The sequence below is a fragment of the Saimiri boliviensis genome, chromosome 19 (genome assembly GCF_048565385.1).
Source record: "Saimiri boliviensis isolate mSaiBol1 chromosome 19, mSaiBol1.pri, whole genome shotgun sequence".
NCBI lineage: Eukaryota > Metazoa > Chordata > Mammalia > Primates > Cebidae > Saimiri > Saimiri boliviensis.
The window spans coordinates 15,104,533-15,124,684 of record NC_133467.1 but is presented as its reverse complement, the minus strand read 5'-3'; the positions used below and the strand labels follow the sequence as shown (position 1 = coordinate 15,124,684).

Below are 20,152 nucleotides of genomic sequence, written 5' to 3'. Positions count from 1 at the left end.
TGATTGTGCCACTGCACTCCAGTCTGGGTGACAGAGTGAGACCGCATCTCAAAACAACAACAAAAACCGAAATCCTTCATTATCTTGCCTTTTGTACTTAACAAAAAAATCCAAACAACGTGAATAGATTCCTGCTTAATGCTCCAAACTCAACTTCAACCCCCTACTTAATGTTCTCAAGCCTCAAACAGCCATGCTTCAGCATCAGCCACAGTTCAGCATCCAGGCCTTCACACCCATTATTCTCTGTCTAGAATGTTCTTCCCCAATCCCGGTTGGCCTGGCCAGCAACTTCTCGTCTTTTAGGTCTTAGCTCCTAAATTGCCTCCTCAGAAAGTCCTTTCTGGACCATTCTGTTTTGTTTTCTACTCAGCACGTATCACTGCCTGTGATTATCTCATCTGTTTGTTTTATTATTTATGTTCTCCATTAGAAACATAAGCTTTTGTTTGTTTGTTTGGGACAGAGTCCCACTCTGTCGACCAGGCTGCAGTGCAGTGGCTGATTATTTGGTTCACTGCATCCTCTGGCCCTCACCCCCGGAGGCTGGATTTTTTTTGTTAAGTACAAAGGCAAGATAATGAAGGATTTGGGTTTTGTTGTTGTTTTGTCTCACTCTGTCACCCAGGCTGGAGTGCAGTGGCACGATCAGGGCTCACTGAAGCCTCTACCTCCCCAGGCTCAATTTTATACAAGCAATTTTCCTGCCTCAGCCTCCCGAGTAGCTGGGACCACAGGTGCATGCCACAATTCCCAGCAATTTTTTTTTTTTTTTTTTTTTTTTAATTCTAGGTTGGGTGCAGTGGCTCGTGCCTGTAATCCCAGCACTTTGGGAGACCGACGTGGGCAGATCCCCTGAGGTCGGGAGTTTGAGACCAGCCTGACCAACATGGGGGACACCCCGTCTCTACTGAAAATACAAAATGAGCCAGGCGTGGTGCTTCATGCCTGTAATCCCAGTTACTCAGGAGGCTGAGGCAGGAGAATGGCTTGAACCCGGGAGGTGGAGGTTGCAGTGAGCCGAAATCGCACCATTGCATTCCAGCCTGGGCAACAGAGGGAAACTCCATCTCAAAAAAAAAAAAAAAAAAAAAAAAAGAATTCTGTAGAGAGGGGGTCTTACTACTCTGCTCAGACTGGTCTTGGACTCCTGGCCTCAAAGTGATCTTCCTGCCTCAGCTTCCCAAAGTGCTGGGATTATAGGCTTGAGGCACCTGTTTGTTTGTTTCCTTTTTATTTTTATTTTTTGAGATGGAGTTTCACTCTTGTTGCCCAGGCTGGAGTACAATGGCACAATATTGGCTCACTGGAACTTCTGCCTTCCAGGTTCAAACAATTCTCCTGCCTCAGCCTCCCCAGTAGCTGGGATCACAGGCACACGACACCATGCCTGGCTAATTTTGTATTGTTAGTAGAGATGGTTTTTTTTTTTATGTTAGTCAGGCTGGTCTCGAACTCCTGACCTCAGGTGATCCACCTGCCTCGGCCTCCCAAAGTGCTGGGATTACAGTGTGAGCCACCATGCCTGGACAGTTTGTTTCCTTTCATACATAATCCTGCAGAACATAAGCCTCTAAGTACAGGGGCTTCTTCTCTTTTATTCACCACTGTATTTCTAGCACCAAGAACATTATCAACATTTTTTTTTTTTTTTTGAGATGGAGTCTTGCTCTGTAGCCCAGGCTGGAGTGCAGTGGCATGATCTTGGCACTCCAGTGGCATGATCTCGGTTGCTCACTGCAACCTCTGCCTCCCCGGTCTCAGTTCAAGCAGTTCTCCTACCTCAGCCTCCCAAATAGCTGGGATTACAGTCATGAGCCACCATGGCCAAGTCATTTTTGTATTTTTTAGTAGAGATGGGATTTCACCATGTTGGCCAGTCTGGCCTTGAACTCCTGACCTCGTGATCCGCCCATGTTGGCCTCCCAAAGTCCTGGGATTACAGGTGTGAGCCACTGCGCCAGGCCTATCAACATTTTTTGAATGTGTGAATCCAACAGTGAAAAGGCAAGTCATCTTGGTGTATATAGAAGGTGGCCAACAGAGTTCCAACAGAAATGAGTCCCTATGTTCCTACTGCTCTATAACTAGTGGGAGGGGTGAGGGGAAGCAGCTGGAATCTATCAGACCCTGTCACCAACTAGTAGGTACACGTGGCAATCACAGTTGTAGAAGAGGCCAAACAGAGGAGGTCTACCAATGACAGCCAGTCCCAGACTCAACTGGACGCTGAGGCCAGTTCTGCTTTGGAGTGAACAGTGTAGCCTGCTGGGTGGTCAAGGGAATGTGTACAAACCCACGTTGTTTAAAGGACCACAGAGAGCAGTCAGTTTTGTTAAACTTTATCCGTTTGTTCAGGGATTCCTGTCCTGGAGAAGAGTGGGGAAGAAGTGGTTAGCCAGGCCAGGCTACAGGTTATTAGTTTGCAGGCTGTGAGTTCGACTCTTCAATCTCTGCTCCTCTCATCATTGCCTTTTCACCAACCTTTACCCTAAATTCACCTGCAGCTCTGCCTTCACAAATTCCAAGCAATTACTGTTGTATTTAATCTCTGTCCCAAATCTCTCTGCATCATTCTTCCTTTGATTATGAAGTCAGAGGCCCTTTATTTAATTGATTTATTTATTTGAGGAGTTTCGCTCCTGTTGCCCAGGCTGGAGTGCAATGGCACAATTTTGGCTCACTGCATCCTCTGGCGTCTGGGTTCAAGCAATCCTCCTGCCTCAGCCTGCTGAATAGCTGGGATTACAGGCGCACGCCACCAGGCCCGGCTAATTTTTTATATTCAGTAGAGGTGGGGTTTCACCATGTTGGTCAGGCTGATCTTGAACTCCTGACCTCAGGTGTCCACCTGCCTAGGCCTCTCAAAGTGCTGGGATTACAGGCGTGAGCCACGGTGCCCAGCCTCAAGGGTCCAGCCTCAATGGCTCTTAGTTGTCACATTATTTCGTGTGTTTTATTATTTGGTGCAGGTTTTCTGTCTCCTTATCTAGTTTGAATGTTGCTGAAGGGCACTGGTTTTCAAAGCATTAGGCATCTCCGGATAAAGGCACGAATCTTGGTGTGCAGATAAGCCAGGGATTCTTGCTTCTGGCCAGTAGTTCTACGATGTGCCTGGATGGTCAGTTCAAACTGCAATGATACACAGCTCCAAAAACGGCTTCTGCCAGTCGGCCTAGGAGCCAAACGCCCCGGAGCTCCACGCTGCCACGCATGGTGCGGTTTCGGACTTGCAGGGAGTTGTCGTAGTCCGGTTTCGGCTGCACTTTCTACCGCTAGGGTGGAAGTGTCAAGCAAGATGTTGTCGCCCGTGTCATGTTGTGCGGGTGAGAAGCTTCCCTGGCAGGCCGCCAGGGCCAGCTAAGTGCACCGGCGCCGGGAACTCGCGCGCCCGGGAAGGGGCGGGGCGGTGGGCGGAGCGTGGCAACCTCGGGACCACCAATAGGATGCTCAGCCGGCGCTGGCCTGCGCGTGACGCAGCGGAGCTGGGAGGCTGGGGGCGTAGGGGCCGGGCCGCCCAGCGCTTTATCCTTCTCTGCCGCCCGGCCCGCGACGTTGCGGGCCCTGGGCGCCAGAGAGCTTCCCGGAGCCGACCTTCCCGCCGGCTGCTCTGTGGTCGCTTCCTGGCCCTGCCTTCTTGGCCGAAGTCCCCGCTGCTGGGCGCGGGCCTCAGGTAACGGTGGTGCTCCGGTGCCGCTCCTTGCTACCCGCCTGGGTCCCACCGGCCTCAGCCCGCGGGGAAGGGAGAAACGGTGGCGGCGGCAGCTCCGGCCGGGCCTTGTCCTGGGCTGCCCTGCGGGGAGGTTGAGACTCGGCGGGTGCCAGAGAGTTGGGGAGGAGAGGGCGGGAAAGTTACCATCAGGCGCCCGGCTCACGGGCAGCCTTTTAAACCCTGCACGCTGGTTTGGTGTTCCCCAAATCGCGTGGCATCTCTCAAGTCGGTAGTAAAGAAAGTTAGGAATTAGAAGACGTTTTATTCTTTAAAAAACGAAACCAAAAATGCACTCAGGAAGTCAGCTTTTCAGTGATTTAGGGAAAATGTGTGAAGGGAAAGATAGCATTAGTAAGACACGAAAATCTGCATGAGCACTAGAACCTTTAATAAAGCTAATGTTTTATTTTAAAATATTAGGATGTATATAAGTTTCTGTTTTCCTTAACTATTAATGGCCGTGTAGTTTAAATAATATGTATATTGTAAGATTGATTATAAGTGAGAAACAACTATTTAAACTTTATTCTCTATTTATATATAGGTTAAGTTCGTTGGTCACTTTTTTTTTTTTTTGAGATGGGGTCTAGCTTTGTTGTCCAGGCTGGAGTGCAGTGGTGCCATCTTGGCTCACTGCAACCTCTGCCTCCTGGGTTCAAGCGATTCTCCTGCCTTAGCCTCCTGAGTAACTGGGATTGCAGGCATGCGCCACCACGCCCAGCTAATTTTTGTATTTTTGGTAGAGGCAAGATTTCATCGTTTTGGACCAGGCTGGTCTCGAACTCCTGACCTCAAGTGATCCACCTGTCTCAGCCTCCCAAAGTGCTGGTATTACAGGCGTGAGCCACCGCGTCCAACCCGTTGGTCACTTTTTAATATTTAAGTGGCCCGCTACCTGTTTACTTTTTTTTTTCCCCAGAAAACTTGGTTTCCTCTTCCTTGAAGTAGAATTCAATTTGAAACCTTTTTTTTTCTTTTTTCTTTTTTGGCTTTTTAAAAGTTGGGCAGTGTCAGTTGTCTGGGTGTGAGAATGGGTTTCGGAAGGAGCTCCGTGGCATTGATTTATCGTTTAGAAATGTAACGTGTTGGCCGGGCGCGGTGGCTCAAGCCTGTAATCCCAGCACTTTGGGAGGCTGAGACGGGTGGATCACGAGGTCAAGAGATCGAGACCATCCTGGTCAACATGGTGAAACCTCGTCTCTACTAAAAATACTAAAAATCAGCTGGGCATGGTGGCACGTGCCTGTAATCCCAGCTACTCAGGAGGCTGAGGCAGGAGAATTGCTTGAACCCAGGAGGAGGAGGTTGCGGTGAGCCGAGATCGCGCCATTGCACTCCAGCCTGGGTAACAAGAGCGAAACTCCGTCTCAAAAAAAAAAAAAAAAAAAAAAAAAAAAAAGAAATGCAACGTGTTTTAGTGAATCACATGCTTAGAACCCATCTGAGGTTTCACACTCTTTTATGACAAAGATCAGAGGACTGAGTGAGCCCACTCGTTCTGTCTCTAGTTTATTTGGCCCACTTTCCTTCTTTCTCTCCAGGTTCATGCCACACTGATTTTATTTTTGTTACTGAAAAGCTTCATTCTCTTTCCTATCTCCTGGCCTTTAGGAGTTTCCTCTACCTCTAATGCTGTATTATCTCCCTCCCTCCAACTCTTACACCTGCCTCAGATATCAGCCCACATATCACTTCCTCTGGAAACCACCCCATCCCCATTAAGCCCTCCTTGAACTCTTTTTTTTTTTTTGACACAGAATCTCCCTCTGTCACCCAGGCTGGAGTGCAGTGGCTCGGATCTCGGCTCAGTGCAACATCCCCCTCCGGGGTTAAAGTGATATTCCTGCCTCAGCCTCCTGAGTAGATGGGATTACAGGAATGCGCCACCACGCCCGGCTAATTTTTTGTATTTTTAGTACAGATGGGGTTTCACCATGTTGGTCAGGCTGCTCTCCAACTCCTGACCTCGTGATCTGGGTGCCTTAACCTCCCAAAGTGCTGGGATTACAGGCATGAAGCCACTCTGCCCAGCAAAAGGATGGCTGCTGCTTTTGGCTTTTATCTGTGCCTCTTTTTATCATTTTCTTTCTTTCCTTTTTTTTTTTTTTTTTTTTTTTTTAGTAGAGACCGGGTTTCATCATGTTGACCAGGATGGTCTCGATCTCTTGACCTCGTGATCCACCCGCCTCAGCCTCCCAGAGTGCTGGGATTACAGGCTTGAGCCACTGCACCCGGCCCCCTCTTTCTTTTTTTTGAGACGGGGTTTCACAATGTTGGCCAGGATGGTCTCGATCTCTTGACCTTGTGATCTGTCTGCCTCGGCCTCCCAAAGTGTTGAGATTACAGGCCTGAGCCACCACATCCAGCTCAATCTGCACCCTTAAACTCTTTATTCTCCTTAGCAGAAGTTAATAATTAATTGTAATGAAGTAGATACATTAATTGTTTCCTCTGCTAGTGCATTTCATGAAGGCTAGGCCAGCCTATTTTATCTCTTAATTCTCAGGGTCTGGCCCAGCATTTGGCCCAATGAAAGAATGAATAAGTTGGTGGACAGAGGAAAAACTTTTGAATGAGAAATACAGTGATCCCAACTTAGCTGCTTTCTGTAGATTCAGCTACCTGAGGTCTGAAACAGTACAATAAGACATTTCAATAGAGACCATGTTCAAGTAAATTTTAATCTATTGTTGTTAATCTCTTACTGTGCATAACTTTTTTGAAACTTTTTTTTTTTTTTCCCGGAAGGGGCAAACATCTGAACAGTATCAGAGGGTAAGATTCATTCTTTGTACCATCATTTCCTTTTTTTTTTTTTAAAGAAAAAAAAATAATAATAAAGAATGAAGGAGAGGAAGGAAGAGGAAGAGGGAGAGAGAACGGGGGTGTTGCTTTATTGCCCGGGCTAGAATGCAGTCTACAAATGGGTATTCCTATAACTGTGCTTAATAATGAACACACGAAAAAAATGAGGGAAGAAAATAACAAACAAGCAGCCAACCAGTATCTCATTTAAACCTGTAAGTAGGTGTGATGTGGTACTGATAAGAGTGTGTATTTTGTGTATTTAAAGTGGAGAGTTCTATAAATGTTAATTAAGTTTACTTGTTCTGGATCTGAGTTCAAGTCCTAGATATTGTTGTTAATTTTTTGTCTCATCGATCTGTTTAATATTGATGTCGAAGTCTTCCACTGTTATTGGGAAACTTAATAATAATATATGTGAGTTTAATACTGCCATTTAATGTTAGCTGGCTGTTTTGCCCATTAGTTGAAGTAAATTCTTCATTATGTTGATGCTCTTTACTTTTTGGTATTTTTTAGAAAGGCTGATACTGGTTGTTCCTTTCTATGTGTAGTGGTTCTTTCAGAAGCTTTTGTAAAGGAGGCCTGGTGGTGATGAAATCTCTGAGTGCTTGCTTGTTCACAAAAAATTTTATTTTTCCTTCGCTTATGAAGCTTAGTTTGGCTGGTTGTGAAATTCTGGGTTGAAAGTTCTTTTCTTTAAGGATGAATATTGGCCCCCACTCTCTTCTGGCTTGTAGGAAACTTTTTTTTTTTTTTCCCAAGACGGAGTCTCGCTCTGTCACCCAGGCTGGAGTGCATTGGCACAATCTCGCCTCACTGCAGCCTCCACCTACTGGGTTCAAGAGATTCTCATGCCCCAGCCTCCAAAGTATCTGAGATTACAGGTGTGTGCCACCATGCCCAGCTTATTTTTGTATTTTTAGTAGAGACAGGGTTTCACCATGTTGGCCAGACTGGTCTCGAACTCCTGACCTCAAGTATTCCGCCCATCTCGGCCTCCCAAACTGCTGGGATTACAGGGGTGAACCACTGCGCCCAGCCTGTAAATGAAACTTTATAATAGGTATGTATAGGAAACAACAGTGTGTGTTGGGTTCACTGCTATCCCACGGTTCTAGGCATCTGCTGGGATTCTTCCACTGTATCCCCTGTAGATATAGAACTACTGTATTAACCAAGGAAGAGTCCCTTTTTCCTATGGGAAAAAAAGTCGAGAAAGTTTTAAACAAAGGCTAGCCAAGTTCCATTTTTCTAAGAGGATGGCTTTGTTTTGAATTTTGCCACATTGGCTAAGAGATTATACAAACCATACTGATGTAAATGAGAATTTGTTCTTGTTCTTTAGTTTTGCTAATTCCTTAATGACCCAGTTCTGTGATATGTAAAAGCATTGTATTAGGGCAAACCTTTGGGTGCAAGAGGGAACATTTTTTTGCTCTGGATTGTAAATTCTATCCATCGTTGTTTCCCTTTTTCCCCACTGAACCTGAGGGTGATGTGGCACAGTTCTTCACTCAGTAGGCACTCATTATTGTGATCCAGATTTATGGGCTCTTTTGAAAGCTTTGTTAATGGGAACACGGCAGGCAGGCTAAAGTTTTTCTGAGTTCATTTGTTTCTCAAGTCAGTTCTTTTTGTTTCTTAAGGTAAGTTAGATGCTTATCACAGTGACCATTATGTAATTGCATGCACAGATTAGATTCTTAAGAAATTCTTGTTCAGTCAGTGTGTTACATGAATAGCTGTCTAGTCAGCTTTATGTTACCTGGGAGGGAAATTTTTCGATTGCCACTTAACTCGCCGTGTGACTTTGATCAAGTTTGTTAGCATTTCTGAATCTCCTGCAGCTTTAAAAATGGACATGTTAAATGAGATATGTGTTACACCTACTGCCCTCAACGCTTTGTTACCTGCTTTCTAAACACCTAAACACTAGATTCCTTCACTGCTAGACCTCTTGAGAGACTAGTCTCATGATCACGGTTTTCACTTCCTCACTTACCGCAGCTTACTCCAATATATTTCTTGTCCTTCCTCCTAAAACTACATGTAATCAAGTCATAACTATTACTGTCCTTCAGTTGCGAAATATCTCATGTCCTGTCCTCCCCCCTCTTTTTTCTATTTTTTGAGATGGAGTCTGGCTCTGTTGCCCAGGCTGGAGTGCACTGGGGTAATCTCAGCTCACTGCAATCCCCGCCTCCCAGGTTCAAGCAGTTCTCTGCCTCAGCGTCCTGAGTAGCTCAGATTACAGGCACCTGCCTCCAAGCCTGGCTAATTTTTTGTATTTTTAGTAGAGATGGGGTTTCACCATATTGGCCAGGCTAGTCTTGAACTCCTGAACTCGTGATCCACCCTCCTAGGGCTCCTAAAGTGCAGGGATTACAGGCATGAGCCACTGTGCCCAGTCCTTCCTTTCTTTTTTTTTTTTCCATTTTTGTCCTACTCAAATTTTCCATGGCATTGACCATCGATTACCTCTTCTTAAACCCTCTAACTTAATTTCTGACATTACTTGCTCCTAGTTCTCCTCTAATCTCTCTTGGGTCTTGCTTGTTTTATGTAGTTCTTTACCCCGTATTATCGGAGAAATAACCACCCGTAAAATGGGATAATAGTATCTACTTCATAGGTTGTTAATGAGGATTAAATGAGCCATACTGAGGGCTACATCAATGTTAGGTTTATTATTTCTTAGGTAACCGCTCTGGGAGATTTCCTTCATGTTCCTTGCCCTTGACACCTGTACAGTGATGTAAGCCTGAGCTCTGTCTTCAGCCCAGACTTGTATATTCAGCTGCCTGTTGGTTATAATCACTTGACTGACCCACAGACATATCATAGTGAATGTATCTATTCTTTGTCTTCCAACTGTAATTACTTAGCATAATGGCACACCTATAGCCCACAGCCTTAGCCTAGGACTTAGAAAACTCACTTGGGATCTATATTTTCCACTGCCTTCTGCATATAGCCAGCTGGTGTCTCACAGACTCCTCAGCTTAATATTTATACATTTTTCTCATCTCTCTCTTCTCTTCATTAATTTATTCATTTAACAAACACATGTTATTTGAGCCTTATTTCATGCCTTTGTTTTTTGTGTGAGCTAATGGTTCTCCCTGCCAGTCTTTTCTGTATCGAGTTACTCTCCTAAAGACAAATACCAGTTCACCTTCTTGTTTAAAAGCCTTTATTAGCTCCTTCTTGAGATGGTAAGTTCCGAGATCCTTGGAATGGCCCCTAAAGGTTTTTGACCTTTTGCCCTTGCCCTTCCATATGTCCTGTGCTCCAGCCTTTTCCTTCTCTGCTTTAACCTAGGTTTTACCTTCTTCAGGAAACTTTCCTAATTGCCCCTAAGCTCTTTTGGGCCCCAGACTTGTGTTCCCTTCTAATACCACATACATCTCAATCACTGTTATATAAAACCCACTAGTGGCCGGGCATGGTGGCTCATGCCTGTAATCCCAGCACTTCGAGAGGCCAAGGCAGGTGGATCACCTGAAGTCAAGGGTTTGAGAGCAGCCTGGCCAATATGGTGAAACCCCATCTCTATTACAAATACGAAAACATTAGCTGGGTGTGGTGGCAGGTGCTGGTAATCCCAGCTACTCCAGAGGCTGAGGTAGGAGAATTGTTAGAACTCAGGGGGTGGAGGTTGCAGTGAGCCAAGATCACGCTACTGCACTCCTGCCTGGGTGACAGAGCAAGACTCCCTCTCAAAACACAAAAACAAAAACAAAAAAACCCCGCTAGGGCTGGCTCATGCCTGTAATCCCAGCACTTTGGGAGGCAGAGGCGGGTGGATTGCTTGAGGTCAGGAGTTCAAGACCAGCCTGGCCAACATGGTGACACCCTGTCTCTACTAAAAATATAAAAATTAGCTGGTGTTGGCGAGTGCCTGTAATCCCAGCTACCCGGGAGGCTGAGACAGGAGGATTGCTTGAATGTAGGAAGAGGAGGTTACAATGAGCCAAGATGGTGCCACTGTACTCCAGCCTGGGTGACAGAGTGAGACCGTCTAAAAAAACAAGAACAACAACAACAAAAACCAACCCTTAGATGTTATAATTATGTTTCTGTGTCTTTCTCCCACTAGGTTTTTACTCCTGGAGAACAGATTGTTGTAGTAGTCATCTTTGTATCCCATGTTCACTGTGATAACCATACAAAGTAGTCAGCTTTGTATGGTCTGGTGTATAGTAGATCTCTATAAAATGTTTACATTAATGAATCTTATCACCAAGATCTCTTCCTTTTCATGTTTTTCTTAGAGTGCTCCTTCCTCCCATCCTTTATTTTTAATGCCTAGCAAACTTCTATTCCTCTTTTGAACTCCGACTCTAATGTTACCTTCTCCATGAGAACTTGTTTCACTCTTTTTTTTTTTTTTTTTTTGAGACAGAGTGTCGCTCTTGTTACCCAGGCTGGAGTGCAATGGTGCGATCTCGGCTCACCGCAACCCCCGCCTCCTGGGTTCAAGCAATTCTGCCTCAGCCTCCTGAGTAGCTGGGATTACAGGCACGTGCCACCATGCCCAGCTAATTTTTTTGTATTTTTAGTAGAGACGGGGTTTCACCACGTTGACCAGGATGGTCTCGATCTCTCGACCTCGTGATCCACCTGCCTCGGCCTCCCAAAGTGCTGGGATTACAGGCTTGAGCCACCGCGCCCGGCCTTGTTTCACTCTTATGTGATTAATTATGCTGTCTCAACACAGTTTGTGTGTTTGCGTAAAGAATACAATGGAGTAGACACCTGTATTATTACAACACATTTATAAAACACCATTTTAGAATGAGGTGCTTAATATGAATGTATTTTCAGAAAACTGGCACATACCTTTTAGGTGTTAGAACTAAAACGTTCTTGTATTCTATGTTTTTTTTTTTTTTTTTTTTTTTTTTTTGAGACAGAGTTTCCCTCTTGTTCCCCAGGCTGGAGTGCAATGGCGTGATCTCGGCTCACCACAAGCTCCGCTTCCCGGGTTCAGGCAATTCTCCTGCCTCAGCCTCCTGAGTAGCTGGGATTACAGGCATGCGCCACCATGCCCAGCTAATTTTTTGTCTTTTTAGTAGAGACGGGGTTTCACCATGTTGACCAGGATGGTCTCGATCTCTTGACCTCGTGATCCACCCGCCTCGGCCTCCCAAAGTGCTGGGATTACAGGCTTGAGCCACGCGCCTGGCCCTGTATTCTATGTTTAAACGATTATAGCCTTTTTTAGATTTGCCTGGGTCATTGAAGCATGAACTTAGTTTTGATATACTGATGTGTTGGAACTGTAGAGAAAATTCACTGTTTTTTTTTTTTTTTTTTCCTTTTGGAAAATGGGGACAGGATTACCTACCTGATAGGGCTATTGTTAGGAATAAAGGAGAGTCATGTATATAAGGTCTTATCAGAGAGTTTAGCAAATAGCAAGTACCCACTCAAGAACGAACCATTGTAGTAACAGCTAACTATATGAATTGTTTCGGGAGAAGAATCTCAGATTCAAGGTATTTTTTTCTAGTGGAATAAAGGGCATGGCATTTGTCAGCAAATGTTTTTTTTTAGAGTCTTAGACGTTCTAAATTTAGAATCGGGTCCTGAATGGCTGATGTTGATAAAGTCTCAAGCTCTATCTGAGCTGCAGTAGCACACTTAGCACAAGCAAGAAAGAAAAAAAAGGAAAAAAGTCTCAAGCTCTAAAATATATTGCTTTAATAATTCCTATATACTTTAGCTGGGCATGGTGGCACGTGCCTGTAATCCCAGCTACTCAGGAGGCTGAGGCAGGAGAATTGCTTGGACCCAGGAGACGGGGGTTGCGGTGAGCCGAGATCACGCCATTGCACTCCAGCCTGGGTAAAAGAGCGAAACTCTGTCTCAAAAAAATAAATAAATAAATAAATAATTCCTATATACATACAATTTAAATCCCAAATGAAGTAAATGTCCCCATTAATGGCTTTATATTTATTTTTTAGTGTTAACAGGTAAAGACAAAAGTGAAGAACATCAGTTCCAGCTTTCATAGTCGCCTATTAATGATTGCTTCATGAACATGTGATGAGCAGTCCTTTAAAATTTTCTTACTGTATGTGAAAGTACTGGATAATTATTGATTTATCCAACAAATTAAGTATAGAATGTGTTCCAGGCACAGTTCTAGATGTTTGGGGAAAAGCAGTGAATGAGAAAAAAATTCTGCTTCTCATGGAGATTATAGTCTTATGGGATAGCAAGAAAATAAATATAATGTATTGCGGGATAAGTGCACTAAAGAAAAATAAAGCAATAAAGCAAGGTAATGGGATAAGAGAGGAACAAGGCTCCAGGATGTATGTTTTAGATAGAGTAGACAAGGAGGTCCCTGAGGAGGGGGCGTCTGAGTAGGGAACTGAGTGAGGGTGTCTGGAAGAAGATGCTCCAGGCAGATGGAATAGTGAAGGCCATTAGGTTTGGAAAGAGCTTGGCTTGTTTAAGAAACAGTGGAGGGCCAAAGTAATGAGTAGAGAAAACGAGAGATAAGATTGATGGTATTTGAGGCCTGCCATAGTGGCTCCATACCTGTAATCCTAACACGTGGGGAGGCTGAGGGTGGATCACTTGAGGCCAGGCGTTCAAGACCAGTTTGACCAACGTGGCCAAATCTCGTCTCTGCTAAAATTCATAAATTAGCCAGGCATAGTGGATCACACCTGTAATCCCAGCTACCCGTGAGGCTGAGGTGTGAGAACCGCTTGAACCTGAGAGGCGGAGTTTGCAGTGAGCCGAGATCCTGCCACTGCACTCCAGCCTGGGCGATACAGTGAGACTCTGTCTCAAAAAACAAACTGCTGGTGAGTGCCAGGTAATGCAGGAGTTACTAGATCATGGTGACAACTTAGGATGTTTAAAGAGGTTTAAGTTGTGAAGTGACTTGATCTAACTTATCTTTTATAAGGATTACTCTCGGCTCCGTGAGGTGGCTCAGGCCTGTAATCCCAGCATTTTGGAGTGCAGTTTGAGACTGTGTCTCAATAAATGAATGAATGAATGAGTGGATTACTCCGGGTGCCGTGCTAAAAAGAAAATAGACCAAAGGGAGAAGGGAAAGGGGAGTAGTTAGGAAGCCGCTACAGTGAGGTGATAGTGGCTTAGACTGCGGTGAAAGTGGTGGAGGTGGTGAGAAGTGGTTAGAATTGGACTTGTTGTTGCGTTGTATGAGGGAAAGAATTGGGAAGGACTGGGCTAAAAATGAATGCTAGCCCTGTGAACCGAGACGGGGAAGACAGCGGGCAGCATGGAGTTGGGGGCAACATCGGCAGTTTAGTCTGATCGTGTTAAGTTGGAGATGCACGTATAAGACATCTACATGAAGGTGTCAAGTAGGCTGTTGGCTCTGAGTCTGGAACTCAGGCCTGTCTGGGCCTGATGTGAGGAGAGACATATTAAGGAAATGGGTATGGAAGCATGCTAGAAATCAGCATTACGGACCTGATACAGTTATTGGTAATAGTAAGTTCTAGGAGAATATGTGACTAATCATAAGAATCGCTTGTTGGAGACACGAAGTCAGGGAGCTTACAGGCCAGGGTGTTGGATGGATCTGTGTCCGTGGATGTTGAAGTAAAGGAAGTATGAGTGATCGGTGGCATGGAGCGGGGGAGTGAGGTGTTGAAATCCTTAGTGAAAGGGGGGGAGTGAGTAGGAAAACAGTACATACCTGCAACAAGGAGAGGTGTCAGGCCTAGTAGGCTGGCTGAGATGTTTAAAGATGAGAAGGAGAAACAGTGGTGACTTGGAAGTAATAGAAACCAAGGGAGATAACTCCCCCTTTAGGTCTTGTTTTAATGAGAGAACAAGACAACACTGGTACGTACTTCTCACACAGGGAAATGGTTTTGGTAGCACTTAGAAACCAATTAGCATTAGTTACAGTTTGAATTTTTGATTTTGCAAAAGTTAAAATAGTTTGCCTCATTGGGAAAAGGGATGGATTCACAGAGGTCTTATTTTAGAGGAGTTGTGGAAAAGTTCAACCCGCCCTCCTCTCAGCTGGATGGTTGCAGTAGTCTGCACGCTGGCATCTTTCTTATACTGTTGCTCTTCTTGCGGTCTGCGTTCCACACAGAGGCCCAAATGGTCCTCCTGCCTAGAGAAGGAGCAACGCTCTGTGACTATAATTTGCCTCTATTTCCTTCGTGAATAGCCGTATACTGTTAGCTGATGTGTGGTAGGAGGAGCTCATTCAGACATAATCTCATAATGTTACGATTCATATGATTTGAGGATTTGGTCAAAATTGAGGTAAGCCATATTAATAGTTCTCTTTCCTAACATCTGTATGTCTGACAGTAATAAAACTTGTTAATATTTTCTTGGAAGGCACATGGAGTTTAAGCTGCATTTGAGAAACTAAATAATTTTTGTGTCACTTTATTTACCGTCATCTAGTATACCTTTTTTTTCTTTTTTTTATGGGTGGTGTTTTTGGATCTAGTACACCTTAAAAGCAAACAAAAGTAGAATTTGAGAGGTGATAAAGCTTAATGTTTGACTGTAATTTAGCATATAGGAGGTAGATACATAGTTTTCAGATTACTTAATCTTTAAAACTTAGTTATTAATAATAAGACTTGGGTATTTTAGTAAATAGTATCTTTTTTTTTTTTTTTAAAGACAGAGTCTTTGTTGTCCAGGCTGGAGTGCAGTGGCACGATCTAGGCTCACTGTAACCTCTGCCCCCCGTGTTCAAGCAATTCTCCTGCTTCAGCTTCCTGAGTAGCTGGGATTATAGCTGCCTACGACCATGCCTGGCTCATTTTTTGTATTATTTTTATTTTTATTTCTGAGATGAAGTTTCGCTCTTGTTGCCCAGGCTAGAGTGCAATGGCATGATCTCGGCCCACTGCAACTCTGCCTCCTGGGTTCAAGCGATTCTCCTGCCTTGCCCTCTTGAGTAGCTGGGATTATGGGTATGTGCCACCACGCCCGGCTAATTTAATATTTTTAGTAGAGACGGGGTTTCTCCATGTTGGTCAGGCTGGTCTTGAACACCTGACCTCAGGTGATCCGCCCACCTCATCCTTCCAAAGTGCTGGGATTACAGGCATGAGTTACCACACCCAGCATTTTATGTATTTTTTAGTAGAGAGGGGGTTTCATTATGTTGGCCAGACTGGTCTCAAACTCCTGTCCTCAAGTGATCCACCTGTCCCAGCTTCCCAAAGTGTTGGGATTACAGGCGTGAGCCACCGTGAGCCACTGCTTAGCCAGTATATAGTATCTTTTTATCTCCATTTCTTCAGATGAAGAAACTCTTTGAGATGGGAGGATTTACCCAGGGACACAACAGTATGATAGAGCAGGGTGCTAAACCTCTTGAACATTGGTTTTCTGATGCTTTTCCATTAACAGTTTTCATTTCCTATGAGATAGTGGAAATCAGGACTAAAGCTATTAATACAGATCATGATAAAAATATTTGTTATAAAGTAAAAACATTTTCTTCTTTGGTTTAGTGTTGTTGTTTTTTTGAGATAGGGTCTTACTCTGTCCCCCAGGCTGGAGTGCAGTGGCGTGACCTGGGCTCACTGCAATGTCTGCTTCCTGAGCCATCCTTCGGCCTCTGCTTCTCAAAGTACTGGGATTATAGGTGTGAGCTACCATGCCTGGCCTCTTTTTGTTTTGTTTGTTTTTGAGATGGAGTTTTGCTCTTGTTGTCCAGGCTGGAGTGCAATGACGCGATCTCAGCTCACTGCAACCTCCCCCTCCAATGATTCTCCTGTCTCAGCCTCCCGAGTAGCTGGGATTACAGGTGCCCGCCACTATACTTGAATTTTTAGTAGAGATGAGCTTTCACCACTTTGGCTAGGCTGGTCTCGAACTCCTGAACTCAGGTGATTCATCCACCTCAGCCCCTCAAAGTACTGGGATTACAGGTGTGAGCCACCATGCTGGGTCCTGTTTAGTCCTATAGACTAGCTTGTCTGTTGTCTGGGCTGGAGTGCAGTGGTGCGACCTGGGCTCACTGCAACCTTCGCCTCCCGGGTTCAAGTGATTTTCCTGCCTCAGCCTCCTGAGTAGATGGGATTACACGTGCTTGCCACCACACCCAGCTAAATTTTTTTTGGGTATTTTTAGCCTAGTATACCATAAATATGCTCCCAACACATAATATTAGTCTACAGTTGGGCAAAATCATCAAATAGCCTATTTTACAATAAAGTACTCACTATCTCATGTAATTTATTGAATACTATACTGAAAGTGAAAAACAGAATAGTTGTATGAGTACTCAAAATATGATTTCCACAGAATGCATGTTGCTTTTGCATCATCATAAAGTTGGAAAATTGTAAGTTGAACCATCATGAGTTGAGAAGTGTCTTGTGCTTAGAATAATTGGTTACTGTATTAACAGAGACATTCGCTTTCTCTCGTAATGCATGCCTATTGTACTCCAGGTACTCCACACTGGATTTGGGGGAGTCTTACAGAAAATACTATGTAATTCCTACTTTGAGAACTAAAGCCTAATGTAAGAGACAGAGAGTATTGCTCTCTGATTCCAGGACAACATAGTATGTAACAGGATGCACAGGGTGTAGTGGGACTGCAGAGAGGGTGAGATGAGAGGTGGTGGTATAAGAAACCTCAGAGGGTGCGAGTTGGAGGCAGTCTAGCGATTAGAGGTCAGGTTGTAGAATCTGATGGTCCTTGTTTTGAATTCTAGTTTTGTTGGAGAATTATGTGATTTGGGACAAGTTAAATCACTTTCCTAAATTCATCTGTAAAATGAGGATAATACCTATCTAAGGCTGTAAAGATTAAATGTAATGTAAAAAGTTTAGCAGCACAGTGCCTGGAAGTATATAATAGGTGCTCATTAAATCAGAACTGTTAGTGTTAATCCTGTTACTGCTGTAGCTGTGATTCTTTGAAGGCTTAAGTAGGAGTTAGCTAGATAAAGAAAGGGCAGAGGTGAATACCTTTCTGTAGACAGGGAAGAAAATATGGGAAGCCATGGTGGCTAAAAAATATTTGGGGAATAACGATAGTATCTATCTTCATTCTACTGAGATTAAAATATTTAATACATGTAAAACACATGAGCACAAAAAAATCAGTTGTTATTCTACTTTTAGAAATATTACACTGTGGTGCTATACTGTCTCATAGGGCTTGAGTAATAAACTTTAATCTGGCATTTATTTTTTAATCATTTTGCTGTTTTTTATGCTTTAAACTTTTGCTGTATGCTCTTTAAAAGAGTTACCTACTTTAAACTCACCACCATTTGGCCAGAAAAAAAAAGTCTCTGTTCATCTGGCCAGAAACAAAAACAAAAACAAAAACAACAGTTCCTATTATTCCTTGTAAAATTCCTTTCTTACTAAAACATCTGGGTTCCTTTTGCATCTTCCCTGATTTCTTCTACTTTGAGGCCATCCCTCAAAGTTTAGTTTTCAGTTCTCACTTCCGTCATCATTTCTGATGAAGAGGTAGATGCTCTGTGGCTTCTTATGTCACTTTTACACAGAACTGGACCATCAGAAGTTAGGCATCGTCCTGTGCTTAATTAGCCCTGACTTACCTTTCCCTTAAGTTCCTCTTAATTAGATCATATGATATCGTAACATTTCTGCTTGATATATTCATCTACTGTTCCACATTTGTTTCATTTATTTGCTTCCAGAAATAATTAGAAGAGAACTGATCTAGATTTGTCAGATTTTCTTTTTTTGTGTGAGATGGAGTCTCGCATTGTTGCCCAGGCTGGAGTGCAATGGTGTGCTCTAAGCTCACTGCAACCTCTGACTGCTGGGTTCAAGTGATTCTCCTGCCTAGGCCTCCCAAGTAGTTGGGATTATAGGCACCCACCACCACGTCCGGCTAATGTTTTGTATCTTTAATAGAAACGGGGTTTCACTATGTTGGCCAGGCTGGTCTCCAACTCCTGACCTCGTGATCTGCTCACCTCAACCTCCCAAAATGCTGGGATTACAGGCGTGAGCCACTGTGCCTGGCTGATTTTTCAGATTTTTACCTTGCCAAGCTGTGATAGTTGAAAAACAATGAAACTCACCATGTACTATATTTCATTCTTTTATACAGAAAAGGATATTTTAATATAAAAATTTAGATGGGAGGACGAGGCCGGCGGATCACCTGAGGTCAGGAGTTCCGAGACCAGCCTGACCAACTTGGAGAAACCTCGTCTCTACTAAAAATACAAAATTAGCTGCTCATGGTGGCACATGCTTGTAATCCCAGCTACTCAGGAGGCTGAGGCAGGAGAATTGCTTGAACTCGGGAGGTGGAGGTTGTGGTGGGCCGAGATTGCACCATTGCACTCCAGCCTGGGCAACAAGAGTGTAACTCCATCTCAAAAAAAAAAAAAAAATTTAGAGAGACTGTAGCCTCAGAATTTAAATATATGTAGCTTTAAAATAATGTAGTATTTCAAAGTTTTTTCCTTCTTGCTTTAGACTCTTGAAAAATTTATCATATAGTGAAAACTGCTTTACTTTTTATTTAAAATTGTTTTTTTGGCCAGAGGCAGTGGCTAATGCCTGTAATCCCAGCACTTTGGGAGGCCGAGGTGGGTGGATCATTTGAGGTCAGAGGTTCAAGACCAGCCTGACCAACATGGTGAACCCCCATCTCTACTAAAATACAAAAATTAGCCAGGCATGGTGGCAGGCACTGTAATCTCAGCTACTCTGGAGGCTGAGGCAGGAGAATCACTTGAACCCTGGAGGAAGAGGTTGCAGTGAGTCGAGATCATGCCATTGCACTCCAGCCTGGGCAAAAGAGTGAGACTCCTTCTCAAAAACTAACTAACTAAATAAATAAATAAAATTTTTTTTTGAGATGTGGTCTTGTTACGTTGCCCACATTAGACTCAAACTCCTAGGTTCGAGTGATCCTCCCACCTCAGCCTCCCACGTAGTTGGGACTGCAGCTGTATACCACCATGCCCAGCTGGTGAAACACATGGCTTTAGAGTAATCTTGTACTATCTTGATACTGATCTTTGTGACTTTGATCATGTTTTTCAGTGATTCAGGTGCCTCACCACTGCCTTCTTGAAAAACGTCTCATTTCCTAGGCCTTTGTAGTTTGACCCCTGTCCTCCTTTCTAGTCTTTTTCCTCATCACATTTCTCTGTTACCAACTTTTTTCTCACAGTAGTTAGTGATCTTTGTAGATCGGATCCAACTAATGCCGTTCCAAATCTGGCTCTGCGGTTAGCTGTGTGGTCTTGAGCAAGTCACTGTAATGAGCAGAAAAGCAGACCCTAGTACCTGGAGCTGTGGTGTGTGTTCGTAATACACTCAGCTTGTTCAACTGCAGGTGTATTCCTGGTGCATCGGTGGAGGATACCAATAGTAACTACTTTAAATCATTGTTTTCTCATGTGAAAACTGAGGGTAATATTTTTTTCACAAGTGTTATGAAGATTAAATGAGCAAACTTAAAACACCTGGTAGGGTCCTTGTACTTAGTAGATACTAAACAAAAACTTACTTTTGTTGTAGTTTAATTCAGTCTTGGTCCCCTGAATGGGGGTTATAAGGTCCTTGTTTTAATCTTTTCTTGCACGTGGAATGCGCAGTTCTCATCCTTCAAGACTCTGTCTAAAATACCTTCTTTTCT

The 20,152-nt window shown here is 43.9% G+C and overlaps 1 protein-coding gene across 2 annotated transcripts in view; it reads left to right on the top strand.

Moving 5' to 3' along the window:
• Positions 1-3,506: 3,506 nt before the first annotated feature.
• SOAT1 (sterol O-acyltransferase 1) overlaps positions 3,507-20,152 on the top strand; it is a 76,736-nt gene continuing 60,090 nt past the window's right edge. Inside the window, exon 1 of one of the 2 annotated variants that reach the window (XM_074389981.1) lies at positions 3,507-3,673. The gene's annotated coding sequence lies outside the window, so the exon portion shown is untranslated. The remainder of the gene's footprint in view (positions 3,674-20,152) is intronic. The other variant, XM_003925328.4, reaches the window with a different exon arrangement.